This window comes from Callithrix jacchus, chromosome 3, assembly GCF_049354715.1.
Source record: "Callithrix jacchus isolate 240 chromosome 3, calJac240_pri, whole genome shotgun sequence".
Classification (NCBI taxonomy): Eukaryota; Metazoa; Chordata; class Mammalia; order Primates; family Cebidae; genus Callithrix; species Callithrix jacchus.
Genome location: NC_133504.1, coordinates 42501353 through 42516954, shown reverse-complemented (window position 1 = coordinate 42516954; position 15602 = coordinate 42501353). Strand labels below are relative to the sequence as shown.

The window sequence follows — 15602 nt, the reverse complement described above, 5'->3', positions numbered from 1 at the left end:
CTGCCCAGATTTGTGTGGGTTTCTGTGTGCCAACCCGTGGCACTAGCCATGCTGAAAACTCATGGTACTTTTCAACCTGGGAATCTCCTGGTCTGTGGGCAGTGAAAACTTGTTTGGAAATGCAGTGATCACTCACCCTCTGCATTGTTCTTTCTGGGAACTGCACTCTGGAGCTGTTCCTATTTGGCCATCTTGGATCCTCCCCTGAACCAACTTTTCTCCCATATTCTCTTTTAAAGGGAATCTATTTATATGAGTACTTGCAAACTGAAGCTAATTTTTTATTTTTATGTATAACATAAATTTAAACACAGTATTTGGTCAAAACCAAAACAAAATATGTTAATGATATTAGTGTTCTCTTTTGCTTTAAAATTAGGTCATTATGGTGCTGCTCTGTGCACAGCTTTTGCTTGATTTCTGCTTACTAGTTCGGGCTTGAGGACCTAATAAATATCTCTGTATAGTTATTGTTGAATAGATCTTCACATTTTGGATGAAGGAAACTGGTTGAATTTGAAAAATCTACTCTGAGATTGGCACATAACCAAATTATAACGTAAGGAGGAAAAAAAACCTGATCGTTTGTTGCTTTCCAAATTTTTGGCATGTTTTCAATGGTACAAAGCTGTTTCTAAAGAAAATTGGAGGGGGAAGCAGAAATCTTGAGAACTCCACAATATACAATTTGCGTCATTTGCTTTTCTAAATTGTTGTTTCTCACCAGTGTCAATAAACTGCTGTAAGTGGTTAAGCATGTTTAGTTGGCTGTACCTACTCATAAAATAAACAACGTGGCTAGTATTCTCTTTACGATTGATGATGATGGGTGCTATGTAACTACCCTATATAACTCTTAATGAGGGAATAATGAAATTTACCTTGCAGAGGTATCAAAAAACAAACATGTTTTTCTAGTGCCTGGGTCCATGACTAATTTCCCAATTTCTGTGTAAGAATTTTATACGTAGGATGTCTTAAATTCCAATCCACATGCCTAACAAGCATTAAAAAAAACCTGTGCTTGTCTTATCTGGCTGGAATGACACAGGAGTGATTGATTATTTTTCAGTCTATTAGGATGGTATCAGCTGGGATTGAGAAATTAATCAAGGGTACTCAAGGTCTGAAGAATATTTGAACTGTTGAATTAGGACAAGATATTTGCACTGAGTGCCAGAAGGAGTGGGGTACTATATATAGTAACTTGTTAAAAAATGTTATGCAGTGAGATATTTACATAAATGTTCATAGGAAAATATTAGTTATATTTTTAAATTATACAGTTAAGTTTTAAGAACAACACACAGTACATTGTGAAAAGTTTGTCAGAAGAAACATCAGGTGGATTTAGAAGCACAAGGCAAACTCATTTTTCAAATTATAAAATCTAGTGTCAAAGGGTTGGAATTTTAGTTTTGTTGCTTTTTAAAAGGTGTAATAATAAACAGAAAATGCCAATAAAAAGTATATTTGCATTATCTTAAACATGATTATTTTTCAGAAAAAAAATGCAGTAGTTAATTAGTTTGTTGTGTGAGAATCTTTGTGACTCTTTAAGGCTGACCAAAAAAGGGAAGGGATTTTTAATAAGTAGGTTTGGAAGGCCAAGTTCATGGTGTCCTTCCAAGCTGGATAAATCAGGCAGAATACTCTACCAAGAAAGGGATGGTCCTTTGGAAAAGAGGGTAATCAAGCTAGATTCCTTCTACTCGGCATAAACATCAAAGTCCTTGTGGTGGTTCAAAGAAGAAGAATCTGCTTCCATACATTTGGCCAGATTTTTGGCACCTGGTTAAAGAGATTGAGCAACGAAAAGCCTGGCTTGAATTTCATTAAAATTGAGTATTAAAAGCATACTCTTACAATTGGAGAGGATTGAGTCTTTTGATTGGAACGGGCCATTAGTATGTGCATGGCTTTGGTAACTTTCTTAATTTGTTTAATTGGAAAACTTGCTGTTTTTATCTCTCTGTCCAGCCATGGTCCTCTCTCTTCATAATATTCTTTGATGAACATCTAGCTCTCCATAAAATACCTAGCAAAAGAGAGAGATTAAAAAACATACTTTCACAAATGCTTTTCAAAATGAAAGCAAATGGAATTACATACCAAGTCTTTATCTCCTCTTAGACTTAAATTTGATTAGATTTGATGCTAATAATTAGGTTAAAATGAGCAATGATACTCTTGTTTGTTAAATTAATTAATGGCATAAGCGTGACTTCCCAAAACAATCCCACTGAACTCCTGCTTCAGGTTTCCAAAGAAGCCTGTGCTTTCCATCCATTCCCAAGGAATTTGAGGGGAGGCACCCATTTTTGCCGGTGGTTTAGCTAGAATTAAAATTAATAACGTTTTGGCCCCCTGCCTTTGCTCAAACTGCTGGGAAGCACAGACTTCTGTTGTTCAGTGTTACATGCGTCTTCCAGATTCTTAGTTGGGAAAAATGCGAAGTCTGCTTTCTGGCCTTGGGCAATAGAACACTAGGCATGGAAATCAGTGCCTTAGATTTTTACAGCAGCGTCAGCCCCCCACCGGTCAGCAACCGCAGTGGCTAACCTCTTTCTCCCAACAGAGAATGTATTTTCCAATGTGATGCCAATACATCTCTCAGGCCTTTGCTTCATCGGGATCATGAGCTATTTTTCTTTTTCTCCAAACATTTTGTTTTGAACGTTTCAAAATTTACATAAAAGATAAAGACTAGTACGAGAAAAAAATGTATATACCCGAATCTAGATTTATCAGTTCTTCACATATTACCATTATTTTCTCTCAGTCTCTCTTATTTATTTATTTATTTATTTATTTATTTATTTATGTATGTATGTATGTATGTATGTATGTATTTTTGCTGAACCATTTGCAAGTAAGTTACAGAGACTATGACCCTTCACCTTTATGTACCTTATCATGCATCTCCTAAGTATAAGCTCTTGAGCACAGCACCATTTTATTACATGCCCAAATTAACAAGCATTGTATGTAATATGAACTCCATATCAAAATTCTCCAGTTGTTTCCCCAATGCATTTTTTTTCTTTATCTGTAGGATTCAGTCAAGATTGATGCACTGCTTTGGTTGTAATCACTTTTTAGTTTTGTTAAAGCAAACTAAATATGGCCTCAGAAAGACTCCATACTTCTATATTTGAGTCCTTGTGGATGAACTTCAACCTAACTTAATAGGTAGACAAGATTGAAAACCTAACTTAACAGTATGCCTATAACAGTCGCTGAGTCTTGGCCAGTCCCTTATTTTAGCCACTCATACACTGATGAGTGTTCGAACTGTGTTTACATAAGGCAAATGCCAAGCTGTAACCAATCCAGCTGTTTTTATACTTCACTTTTGATTTCTGTATGTCACTTTACTTTTGTTGTCTATAAGTTTATTCTGACCAGGAGGCACCCCTGGCGTCTCTCTGAATCTACTGTGATTCTGGGGCCTGCCTGATTTACTTATCATTCATTACTTAAACTCCTTTAAATTTAGTTTGGCTGAAGTTTTTCTTTTAACAGTTTCTTTTAATCTGGAACAGGTTCCTCATATTTTGTTTGTTTTGTTGTTCTCATGATAATGACTTTTCTGAAGAATCCAGGTTAATTTTCTTATGGAATTTTCTACATTGTAATGTTACCCAGTTAAATTTTTTTCATTGTTAGATTCAGGTTAAACATGCTTTGGCAAGAATGCTCTATCAGTGTGGTTGTACATTTCTTAGTGCTTTATATACATGTTAGATTGTTCCACCATAGCGATGCTAAGTCAGGTCACTTGGTTAAGGTAATGATCACAGAGATCTCTTGTTTGTGAGGTAGATTTCCTCCTCTGGGATTAGTAAATAATTTGCAGAAGAATACCTTGAATGGGTGACAAATATGTTTCTTAACAATCTTTTGTCTTATATTTTCATGAGCTGTTAATCAGCATTGCTTGGTACAGTGATTACACAGGGGTTGCAAAAGGAATTTTTTCTTCCGTTATTCCTTCTTCATTTGTTAGCTGGTATTCTCTTACAGAGAAATTTTCTTATTTCTCTATCTTGTTTCTTCTTTATAATTATAAACTCATTTAAAAAATTGTATTACAATTAATTATTGTCATTGTTCTTTTATAGATTTAAATGTGCAAAATTTGCTTAATGGAAGCCACTTTAACAGGCTCATGTGCTTCTTTGACATAGTTTTATCATTTGAACAGTTAGAAATAAGTAAACTAGAGACTTCTGCCAAGATGGCCAAAAGGGAGCTTCTCCGGAGTGCAGCTCCCAGTGAGTGAGACACAGAACCAGAGTGATATCCACAACTCCCAATGAGGTACCCAGGTTCTTTTCAAAGGGACTGGTTGAACAGCAGGATAAACCCAAAAAAGGTGGTGAAAGTAGCCCATAGAGGGCTAGCTGAAGCAAGGCAGGGCTCCACCCCACCTGGGAAGTGCATCTGGTATGGAGGATTGGGGGCTTCACCTCCTTGGTACTCTTATTCGGGTACTGTGCTTTACTCCATGACTTTGGCAGCCCACAGTCCAGGAAAATGCCTCCTGGCTGAGAACTTCCCCGAGTTACAAACCCAGGAAACCACTCTGGCCAGCCCGGTGCTGCAAATTGTTAGTGCAGACCAGGGCAGAGACTTTGACTAACACCAAGAAGGTTTGCAGGAAGCAACTGCCCATCTCACAGAAGGAGGGAGAGTTGAAAGTGGAGAGTCAGATGATATGGCCAGACAGGTCCCACCCCCACAAGATCCAGCAAATGAGAGTTTCACAGTTAACACATCAGACTGAGCTCCAGCCAGGATGAGTGGGCTCGGTGGAGGGAAAGATGCCTGCTATTGGGAAGGCAGGACTAATCTCACTGGTATAAGCAGAAACCAGGAGAAGAATAAACAGCAGCCTGGCTGAGATCGACACAGCCCAGCAGCATCTCCCCAGGCAGACAACAGAGTGAGTGTCTTAAGTGGCTCACTAACCCATGAGTTAAAAAAAAAAAAGCCTTATGCAAGAGAAATAAGCCCAACTTTAACAAAAGGTCCATTCACTCAGAGATAGCACCCGAAATCTCCAACTTCAGAGATCAAAGTTGGATATATACATGAAGATGAGAAGAAGCCAGCACAAAAAGGATTAAATCATCAAATTCTAGAATGCCTGTCCTCCCCCAAGAGATAACAACACCTCACCAGCAAGAGAACAAAACAGGTCGGAGAATGAATTTGATAAACTGACAGAAACAGGCTTCAGAAGATAGGTAATGACAAACTTCTCTGAGCTAAAAGGTCATGTTCTAACTCAATGCAAAGAAACTAAGAACTTGAAAAAAGATTAGATGAAATGCTAACTAGAATAACCAGCTTAGAAAAGAACATAAATGACTTGATGAGCTGAAAGACACAGCACAAGAACTTCACAAAGCATACACGAGTTTCATAGCCAAATTGATGAAGTAAAAGAAAAGATATCAGAGATTGAGGATCAACTCAATAAAATAAAATGAGAAGGCAAGAAAAGAGAGAAAAGATAGAAAGAAATGAACAAAGCCTCCAAAAATTAGGGGTTATGTGAAAAGACCTAATCTACACTTTATTGGCATAACTGAAGAGACTGGGGAATGAATCCAAGCTGGAAAACACTCTTCAGGATATCGAAGAGAACTTCCCCAACCTTGCAAAGCAGGCCAACATTCAAATACAGGAAATACAGAGAACACCACAAAGATATTCCTCAAGAAGAATAACTGCAAGGCACATAATCATTAGATTCACCAGGGTTGAAATGAAGGAAAAATGCTAAGGGCAGCCAGAGAAAAAGGTCGGGTCACCCACAAAGGGAAGCCCATCAGACTTACAGAGGATCTCTATGCAGAAACCCTACAAGCCGAAAGAGTGGGGGCCAATATTCAACATCCTTAAAGAAAAGAACTTTCAACCCAGAATCTCACATCCAGCCAAACTAAGCTTCATAAGTGAAGGAGAAATAAAATATTTTATGGACAAGTAATTGCTAAGAGATTTTGTCACGAGCTGGTCAGCCTTACAAGAGCTCCTGAAAGAAGCACTAAACATGGAAAGGAAAACCAGTACCAGCCACTGCAAAAATGAGCCAAATGGTAAAGACCAATGATGCAATGAGGAAACTGCATTGACCGATGGGCAAAACAAACAACCAGTAACAAAATGGCAGGATTAAATTCACACATAACAATATTAACATTAAATGTAAACAGACTAAATGCCCCAATTAAAGGACCCAGACTGGCAAACTGGATAAAAAGTCAAGACACATTGATGTGCTGTATTCAGGAGACACATCTCATGTGCAAAGACACACATAGACTCTAAAGGGATGGAAGGAGATCTATCAAACAAATGGAGAGCAAAAAAAAGCAGGGGTTGCAATCCTAGTCTCTAATAAAACAGACTTTAAACCAACAAAGATCCAAAGAGACAAAGAAGGGCATTACATAATGGTAAAAGGATCAATGCAATAAGAAGAGCTAACTATCCTAAATATATATGCACCCAATACATGAGTGCCCAGATACATAAAGCAAGTTCTTAATGACCTACAAAGAGACTTAGACTCCTGCATAATAATAGTGGGAGACTTTAACACTCCACTGTCAATATTAGATCAACGAGACAGAAAATCAACAAGGATATCCAGGACTTGAACACAGATCTGGACCAAGTGGACCTAATAGACATCTACAGGACTCTCCACCCCAAATCCACAGAATATACATTCTTCTCAACCCCACATTACACTTACTCTAAAATTGACCACATAATTGGAAGTAAATCACTCCTCAGTAAAAGAACAGAAATCAGAAATGGGCTGATCCAAGATGGCCAAATAGGAACAGCTCTGGAGTGCAGTTCCCAGCAAGAACAACAGAGGATGAGTGATCCCCACACTTCCAAATGAGTTTTTACTGCCCACAGACCAGGAGATTCCCAGGCTGAAAAGCACTGCAAGTTTCCAGCATGGCTGTTTCAGCCAGCACAGCAGGTCTGCCCTCAAACTCACAAAAATCTGGGCAGCCATTTCAACTGGTGCCTAGAATGCCTGGGACACAGAAGAGCTCATTCAACTGAAAAAAAGGGGGCTGAAAAGAAGGGGCTGAAACAGGGAGTCAGGTGATCTGGTTTGGCGGGCCGCACACCCACAAAGACGAGCCATCTGAAACACTCTGGATTGAGAGTTTTATAGCAAGTGCAGCTGGACCTGGGAAATCCAGCTCTGTTGGGTGAAGGGCATCTGCCATTATTGAGGCAGTCCACCACTACCAAGGCAGTCCACCACTAGTGAGGCAAACTGCCGTTACTATAAATTTGTAAACAAAACTAAAAGGAAGTTCACATAGCAGTTGGGCAGAGCACATGGCAGCTCAGCAACACCTCTGCTGGCAGACTGTGACTAGGTTACCTTCTTGCTGGACAGGGCATCTCTGAAAAAAGGCAGCAGCACATCAGGAACTTGTAAATAAAGCCCCACCTTCCCAGGACAGAGCACTTGGGAAAAGGCAGTTATAAGTTCTGCTCCAGCAGACTTGAGCATAGCTGCCCAGCAGCTCGGAATGGAACAATGGAACTCCCAGCACAGCACTTGAGCTCCTATAAAGGACAGACTGTCTCCTCAAGCAGCTCCCTGACCCCCGTATATCCAAAGAGGCACCTCATAAAGGACAGCTCACGGTGATATCTGGCAGATACCCTTCTGGGACAAAGATAACAGAAGAAGAAACTAGCAGCAACCCTTATTGTTCTGCATATACTGCAGGTGATCCCTAGGGAAGCAGTGTCTGGAGTGGACCTCCAGCAGTCCTACAGCAGAGGGGCCTGACTGTTAGGAGAAAAACTAAGAAACAGAAAGAAGTAACTTCAACATCAACAAAAAGAACATCCACTCAGAGACCCCATCAAAAAACATAACCAACTACAAAGACCACAGGTAGATAAATCCACAAAGATGGGAAGAAACTAGCACAAAAAGGATGAAAACACCCAAAACCAGATGACCTATCCTCCTCCAGGAAGTTATAACTCCTCACTAGCAGGGAACAAAGCTGGATGGAGAATAAGTCTGATGCATTGACAGAAACAGGCTTCAGAATGTGGGTAATAGCAAACTTCTCTGAGCTAAAAGAACATGTTCTAAACCAATGCAAAGAATCTAAGAACCTTGAAAACAGGTTTGATGAAATGTTAATGAGAATAAACAGTGTAGAGAAGAATATAAATGAATTAATGGAACTGAAAAACACTAGAACTTCAGGAAGCATACACAAGTTTCAATAGCCAAATTGATCAAGCAGATGAAAGGATATCAGAGAATGAAGATCAACTCAATGAAATAAAACAAGAAGGCAAGAATAGAGAAAAAAGAGTAAAAAGAAATGAACAAAGCCTCCAAGAAATATGGGATTATGTGAAAAGACCTAATCTACCTTTGATAGGTGTACCTGAATGTGATGGAGAGAATGAATCCAAGCTGGAAAAAGCTCTTCAGGATATCTTCCAGGAGTACTTCCCCAATCTAGCAAAACAGGCCACCATTCAAGTCCAGGAAATACAGAGAACACCACAAAGATATTCCTCAAGAAGAGTGACCCCAAGGCACATAATTATCAGATTCACCAGGGTTGAAATGAAGAGAAAATTGCTAAGGTGCAGCCAGAGAGAAAAATTGGGTTACCCATAAAGGGAAGCCTTTCAGACTCACAGCGGATCTCTCAGCAGAAACCCTACAAGCCAGAAGAGAGTGTGAACCAATATTCAACATCCTTAAAGAAATGAACTTTCAACCTGGAATTTCATATCCAGCCAAACTAAGCTTCATCAGTGAAGGAGAAATAAAATCCTTTATAAACAAGCAATTGCTGAGAGATTTCATCACCACCAGGCATACCTTACAAGAGCTCCTGAAAAAAAAGCACTAAACATAGAAAGGAACAAGCAATACGAAAAACATACCAAGTGATAAAGAGCATAGGCACAATGAAGAAACTGTGTCAAGTAAAGGGCAAAATAATCAACTAGCATCAAAATGGCAGGATCAAATTCACACATAATAATATTAACCTTAAATGTAAATGGACAAAATGCTCCAATCAAAAGACAGAGACTGGCAAATTGGATAAAAAGTTAAAACCCATCAGTGTGCTGTATTAAAAAAACCCACTCACATGCAAGGACAGACATAGGCTCAAAATAAAGGAATGGAGGGAGATTTGCCAAGCAAATGGAGAGCAAAAAAAAACAAAAACAAAAAAAAACAGGACTTGCAATCCTAGTATTTGATAAAATAGACTTTAAACCAAGAAAGATCAAAAGAGACAAAGAAGAGCATTATATAATGGTAAAAGGATCAATGCAACAAGAAGAACTAACTATCCTAAATATATATGCACCCAATACAGGAGCACCCAGATACATAAAGCAAATTCTTCAGGACTTACAAAGAGACGTAGATGCCCACACAATAATAGCAGGAGACTTTAACACTCCACTGTCAATATTAGACAGATCAAAGAGACAGAAAATTAACAAGGATATCTAGGACTTGAATGCAGATCTAAACCAAGTAAACCTAATAGACATCTACAGGATTCTCCACCCTAAATATGCAGAATATACATTCTTCTCAGCACCACATCACACCTACTCTAAAACTGACGCCATAATTGGAAGTAAATCACTCCTCAGAAAATGCAAAAGAATCGAAATCATAATAAACAGTCTCTCAGACCACAGTGCAATTAAATTAGAACTCAGGATTAAGAAACTAACTCAGAACTGCACAACTTCATGGAAACTGAAAAACTGGGTCTTGAATGATGACTGGATAAACAATGAAATGAAGGCAGAAATAAAGAAGTTCTTCAAAACCAATGAGAATGAAGACACAACGTACCAGAATCTCTGGGGCACACTTAAATCAGTGTCTTGAGGGAAATTTATAGCAATAAATGCCCATATGAAAAGCAAGGAAAGATCTAAAATTTACACCCTATCATCAAAATTGAAAGAGCTAAAGAAGCAAGATAAAAAAAACTCAAAAGCTAACAGAAGACAAGAAATAACTAACATCAGAGCAGGTCTGAAGAAGATAGAGTTAGAGAAAACCCTGCAAAAAATGAATTATTCCAGGAGCTAGTTTTTTGAAATGATCAGCAGAATAGACAGACTGCTAGTCAGATTAATAAAAAAGAAAAGAGAGAAGAATCATAGATGCAATAAAAATGATAAAGGGGATATCACCACCGATTCCACAGAAGTACAAACTACCATCAGAGATAACTACAAACAACTCTATGCACATAAGCCAGTAAACCAGGAAGAAATGGATAAATTCCTGGATGCTTGCACCCTCCCAAGCCTAAACCAAGAAGAAGTTGAAACCCTGAATAGACCACTAACAAGGGCTGAAGTTGATTCAGCAATTATTAGTCTACCAACTAAAAAAAGCCCAGATCCAAGTGGGTTCACAGCCAAATTCTACCAGATGTACAAAGAGGAGCCGCTACCACTCCTTCTGAAACTATTCCAAACAATACAAAGAGAGGGAATCCTTCCCAAATCATTTTATGAAACCAACATCATCCTGATACCAAAACCTGGAAGAAACTCAACCAAAAAAGAGAACTTCAGGCAATCTCCATGTTTAACATGGATGCAAAAATATTCAATAAAATCCTAGCAAACCTAATGCAATAGCACATCAAAAACTTGTCCATCACTGTCAAGTAGACTTCATTCTGGGGATGCAAGTCAGGTTCAACATACACAAGTCTGTATATGTAATCCACCACATAAACAGAACCAAAGACAAAAACCACATGATTATCTTAATAGATGCAGAGAAGGCCTTCAACAATATCTAACAGTCCCTTAAGCTAAAAACTCTCAATAAACTAGGTATCGATGGAACGTATCACAAAATAATAAAAGCTATTTATGACAAACCCATAGCCAATGTCATACTAAATGGGTAAAAACTGGAAGCATTCCCTTTGAAGTCTGGCACTAGACAAGGATGTCTCAGCTCCAAATTTTCAGCTAAGTCTCAAGATACAAAATCAATGTGCAGAAATTACAAGCATTCCTATACACCAATAACAGACTTAAAGAGAGCCAAATCAAGAATGAACTGCCATTCACCATTGCTATAAAGAGAATTAAAAAACCTAGGAATACAACTAACAAAGGATGTAAAGGATGTCTTCAAGGAGAAATATGAACCACTGATTAAGGAAATGGGAGAGGACAGAAACAGATGAAAAAACATTCCATGCTTATGGTTAGGAAGAATCAATATCATGAAAACGGCCATACTGCTCAAAGTAATTTATAGATTCAATGCTATCCCCACCAAGTTACCTAGGACCCTTTTCCCCAAGCTGGAAAAAACCACCTTAAACTTCATGTGGAACCAAAAGAGAGCCTGAATAGCCAAGACAATTCTAATCAAAAGAACAAAGCTGGAGGTATCATGCTACATGATTTCAAACTATACTACGAGTCTACAGTACTCAAAAAACAGCATGGTACTGGTGCCAAAACAGAGACATAGACCAATGAAACAGAACAGAGGCCTCAGAGACAACACAGCTACAACCATCTGATCTTTAACAAACCTGACAAGAACAAGCAATGGGGAAAGGATTCCCTGTTTAATAAATGGTGTTGGGAAAACTGGTTAGCCATGTGCAGAAAGCAGAAACTGGACCCCTTCCTGACATCTTACACTAAAATTAACTCCAGATTGATTAAGGATTTAAACATAAGACCCAACACCATAAAAACCCTAGAAGAAAACCTAGGCAAAATCATTCAGGACATAGGCACAGGTAAGGCCTTCATGATTAAAACACCAAAAGCAATGGCATCAAAGGCCAAAATAGACAAATGGGATCTAATTAAACCTCAGAGCTTCTGTACAGCAAAAGAAACAATCATTAGAGTGAACTGGCAACCAACAGAATGGGAAAAAAATTTTGCAATCTACCCATCTGACACAGGGCTAGTGTCCAGAATCTACAAAGAACTAAAACAGATTTATAAGAAAAAACAAACAAACTCATTCAAAAGTGGGTGAAGGACATGAACAAACACTTGTCAAAAGAAGAGATTTATGAGGTCCATAAAGATATCAAAAAATGTTCATCATCACTGGTAATTAGACAAATGCAAATCAAAACCACATTGAGATACCATCTCACACTAGTTAGAATAGCGATCGTTAAAAAATCTGGAGACAACAGATGCTGGAGAGGATGTAGAGAAATAGGAACACTTTTACACTGTTAGTGGGAGTATAAATTAGTTCAACAATTGTGGAAACAGTGTGGAGATTCCTCAAGGACCTAGAAATAGAAATTCCATTTGACCCAGCAATCCCATTACTGGATATATATCCAAAGGATTATAAAGACACATGCACACGTATGTTTATTGCAGCACTGTTTACAATAGAAAAGATCTGGAACCAACCCAAATGCCCATCTATGTTAGACTGGACAAGGAAAATGTGGCAAATATACACCATGAAATACTATGCAGCCTTAAAAAATGATGGGTTTGTGTCCTTTGTAGGGTCATGGATAAATCCGGAAATCATTATTCTCAACAAACTGACAGAACACAAATTCAAGCACCACATGTTTTCACTCACAGGTGGGTGTTGAACATGAGAACACATTGATACTTGGAGGGGAGCATTACATGCTGGAGTCTGTTGTGGGGGGGAATAGGAGAGGGACAATGGAGGGTAGGGAAGTTGGGGAGGGATAATATGGGGAGAAATGCCAGATATAGGTGAAGGGGGGATGGAGGTAGCAAACCACATTGCCATGTATGTACCTATGCAACAATCCTGCATGTTCTGCACATGTACCCCAGAACCTAAAGTTGAATGATATACATACATACATACATATACATACATACATACATATGTATGTATATCATTCAAGACATACATATCATTGTATGTATGTATATATATGAATGGAAATCATAACAATATATATATAAATGGAAATCATAACAAACAGTCTCTCAGACCACAGTGCAATCAAATTAGATCTCCGGATTAAGAAACTAACTCAAAACTGCACAACTTCATCGAAACTGAACGACTGGCTCCCCAATGTTGACTGCATAAACAATGAAATGAAGGCAGAAATAAAGATGTTTTTCAAAACCAAGGAGAATGGACACAACATATCAGAATCTCTAGGACACATTCAAAGCAATGTCTAGAGGGAAATTTACAGTGATAAATGCCCACATGAGAAGCAAGGAAAGATCTAAAATTGATACTCTATGGTCAAAATAGAAAGAGCTAGAGGAGCAAGATTAAAAAAACTCAAAAGCCAGCAGAAGACAAGAAATAACTAAGATGAGAGTAGAACTGAAGGAGATAGAGACAGAAAAGAACCCTGCAAAAAATCAATAAATCCAAGAGATGGTTTTTTGAAATGATCAACAGAACAGACAGACCGCCAGCCAGATTTATAAAAAAGAAAAGAGAGAAAATCAAATAGATGCAATAAAAATGATAAAGGGGATATCACCACCAATTTCACAGAAATATAAACTACCATCAGAGATTACTACAAACTCTATGCACATAAACCAGTAAACATGGAAGAAATGGATAAATTCCTGAACACTTGCACACTTCCAAGCCTAAACCAGGAAGAAGTTAAAACCCTGGATAGACCAATAACAAGGGCAGAATTTGAGGCAGCAATTAATAGTCTACCAACCAAAAAATGCCCAGGTCCAGATGGGTTCATAGCCGAATTGTACCAGACATATAAAGAGCAGCTGGTACCATTCCATCTGAAACTATTTCATACAATACAAAAAGAGAGAATCCTCCCCAACCCATTTCATGAGACCAACATCATCCTGATACCAAAACCTGGCAGAGACTCAACTAAAAAAGAAAACTTCAGGCCAATCTCCATGATTAACATAGGTGCAAAAATCTTCAATAAAATAGTGGCAAACTGATTGAAACAGCACATCAAAAAGCTTATCCATCATGATCAGTTAGGCTTCATCCCGTGGATGCAAGGCTGGTTCAACATATGCAAGTCGATAAATGTAATCCATCACATAAGTAAAACCAGACAAAAACCACATGATTATCTCAATAGATGCAGAGAAGGCCTTTGACAAAATTCAACAGCACTTTATACTAAAAACTCTCAATAAACTAGGTATCGATGGAATGTATCACAAAATAATAAAAGCTATTTATGACAAACCTACAGCCAATATCATACTGAATGGGCAAAAACTGGAAGCATTCCCTTTGAAATTTGACACTAGACAAGGATGGCCTCTCTTACCACTCCTATTCAATAAAGTATTGGAAGTTCTAGCCAGAGCTATCAGGCAAGGAAAAGAAATAAAGGGTATTCAGTTAGGAAGGGAGGAAGTCAAATTGTCTCTATTTGCAGGCGACATGATTGTATATTTGGAAGACCCCATCAGCTCAGCCCAAAATCTCCTTAAGTTGATCAGCAACTTCAGCAAAGTCTCAGGATACAAAATCAATGTACAGAAACCACAAGAATTCCTCTACACTAATAACAGACGAACAGAGAGCCAAATCAAGAGTGAACTGCCATTCACAATTGCTACAAAGAGAATAAAATACCTAGGAATACAACTAAAAAAGGTTATAAAGGACCTCTTCAGAACTACAGACCACTGCTCAAGGAAATAAGAGAAGACATAAACAGATGGGAAAACATTCCATGTTCATGGTTAGGAAGAGTTAGTATCATGAAAATGGCCATAGTGTCCAAAGTAATTTACAGATTCAACACTATCCCCATGAAACTACCATTGGCCTTCTTCACAGTACTGGAGAAAAACACTTTAAGCTTCATATGGAACCAAAAGAGAGCCCGCATAGCCAAGACAATTCTAAGTAAAAAGAACAAAGCTGGAGGCATCATGCTGCCAGACTTCAAACTATACTACATGGAAATAGTAATCAAAACAGCCTGGTACTCTTGCTAAAACAAAGACATCCAAGACCAATGAAACAGAGCAGAGTCCTTGGAAGCAACACCACACATCTACAACCATCTGATCTTTGACAAACCTGACAAAAACAAGCAATGAAGAAAGGATTTCCCGTTTAATAAATGGTGTTGGGAAAATTGGCTAGCAATGTTCAGAAAGCAGATACTGGAACGCTTCCTGATGCCTTACACTAAAATTAACTCCAGATGGATTAAGAATTGAAACATAAGACCTAACACCATAAAAACCCTAGAAGAAAACCTAGGCAAAACCAACCTAGGCAAAACCATTCAGGACATAGGCACAGATAAGGACTTCATGACTAAAACACCAAAAGCAATGGCAACAAAGACCAAAATAGACAAATGGGCTCTAATTAAACCTCAGAGCTTTTGTACAGCAAAAGAAACAATCATTAGAGTGAACTGGCAACCAACAGAATGAGGAAAAAATGTTTGCAATCTACCCGTATGACAAAGGGCTAACATCAAGAATCTACAAAGAACTAAAACAGATTTATAAGAAAAAAAACAAATAAACTCATTTAAAAG

The 15602-nt window shown here is 38.2% G+C and overlaps 2 long non-coding RNA genes across 2 annotated transcripts in view; one reads left to right on the top strand and one right to left on the bottom strand.

Moving 5' to 3' along the window:
- LOC103791801 (uncharacterized) overlaps nt 1–15602 on the top strand; it is a 350454-nt gene that overhangs the window by 307127 nt on the left and 27725 nt on the right. The window lies entirely within an intron of this gene.
- LOC103791800 (uncharacterized) overlaps nt 1291–15602 on the bottom strand; it is a 60525-nt gene continuing 46213 nt past the window's right edge. Inside the window, exon 4 of the long non-coding RNA XR_004740592.3 lies at nt 1291–2038. This is a non-coding gene — a long non-coding RNA (uncharacterized LOC103791800). The remainder of the gene's footprint in view (nt 2039–15602) is intronic.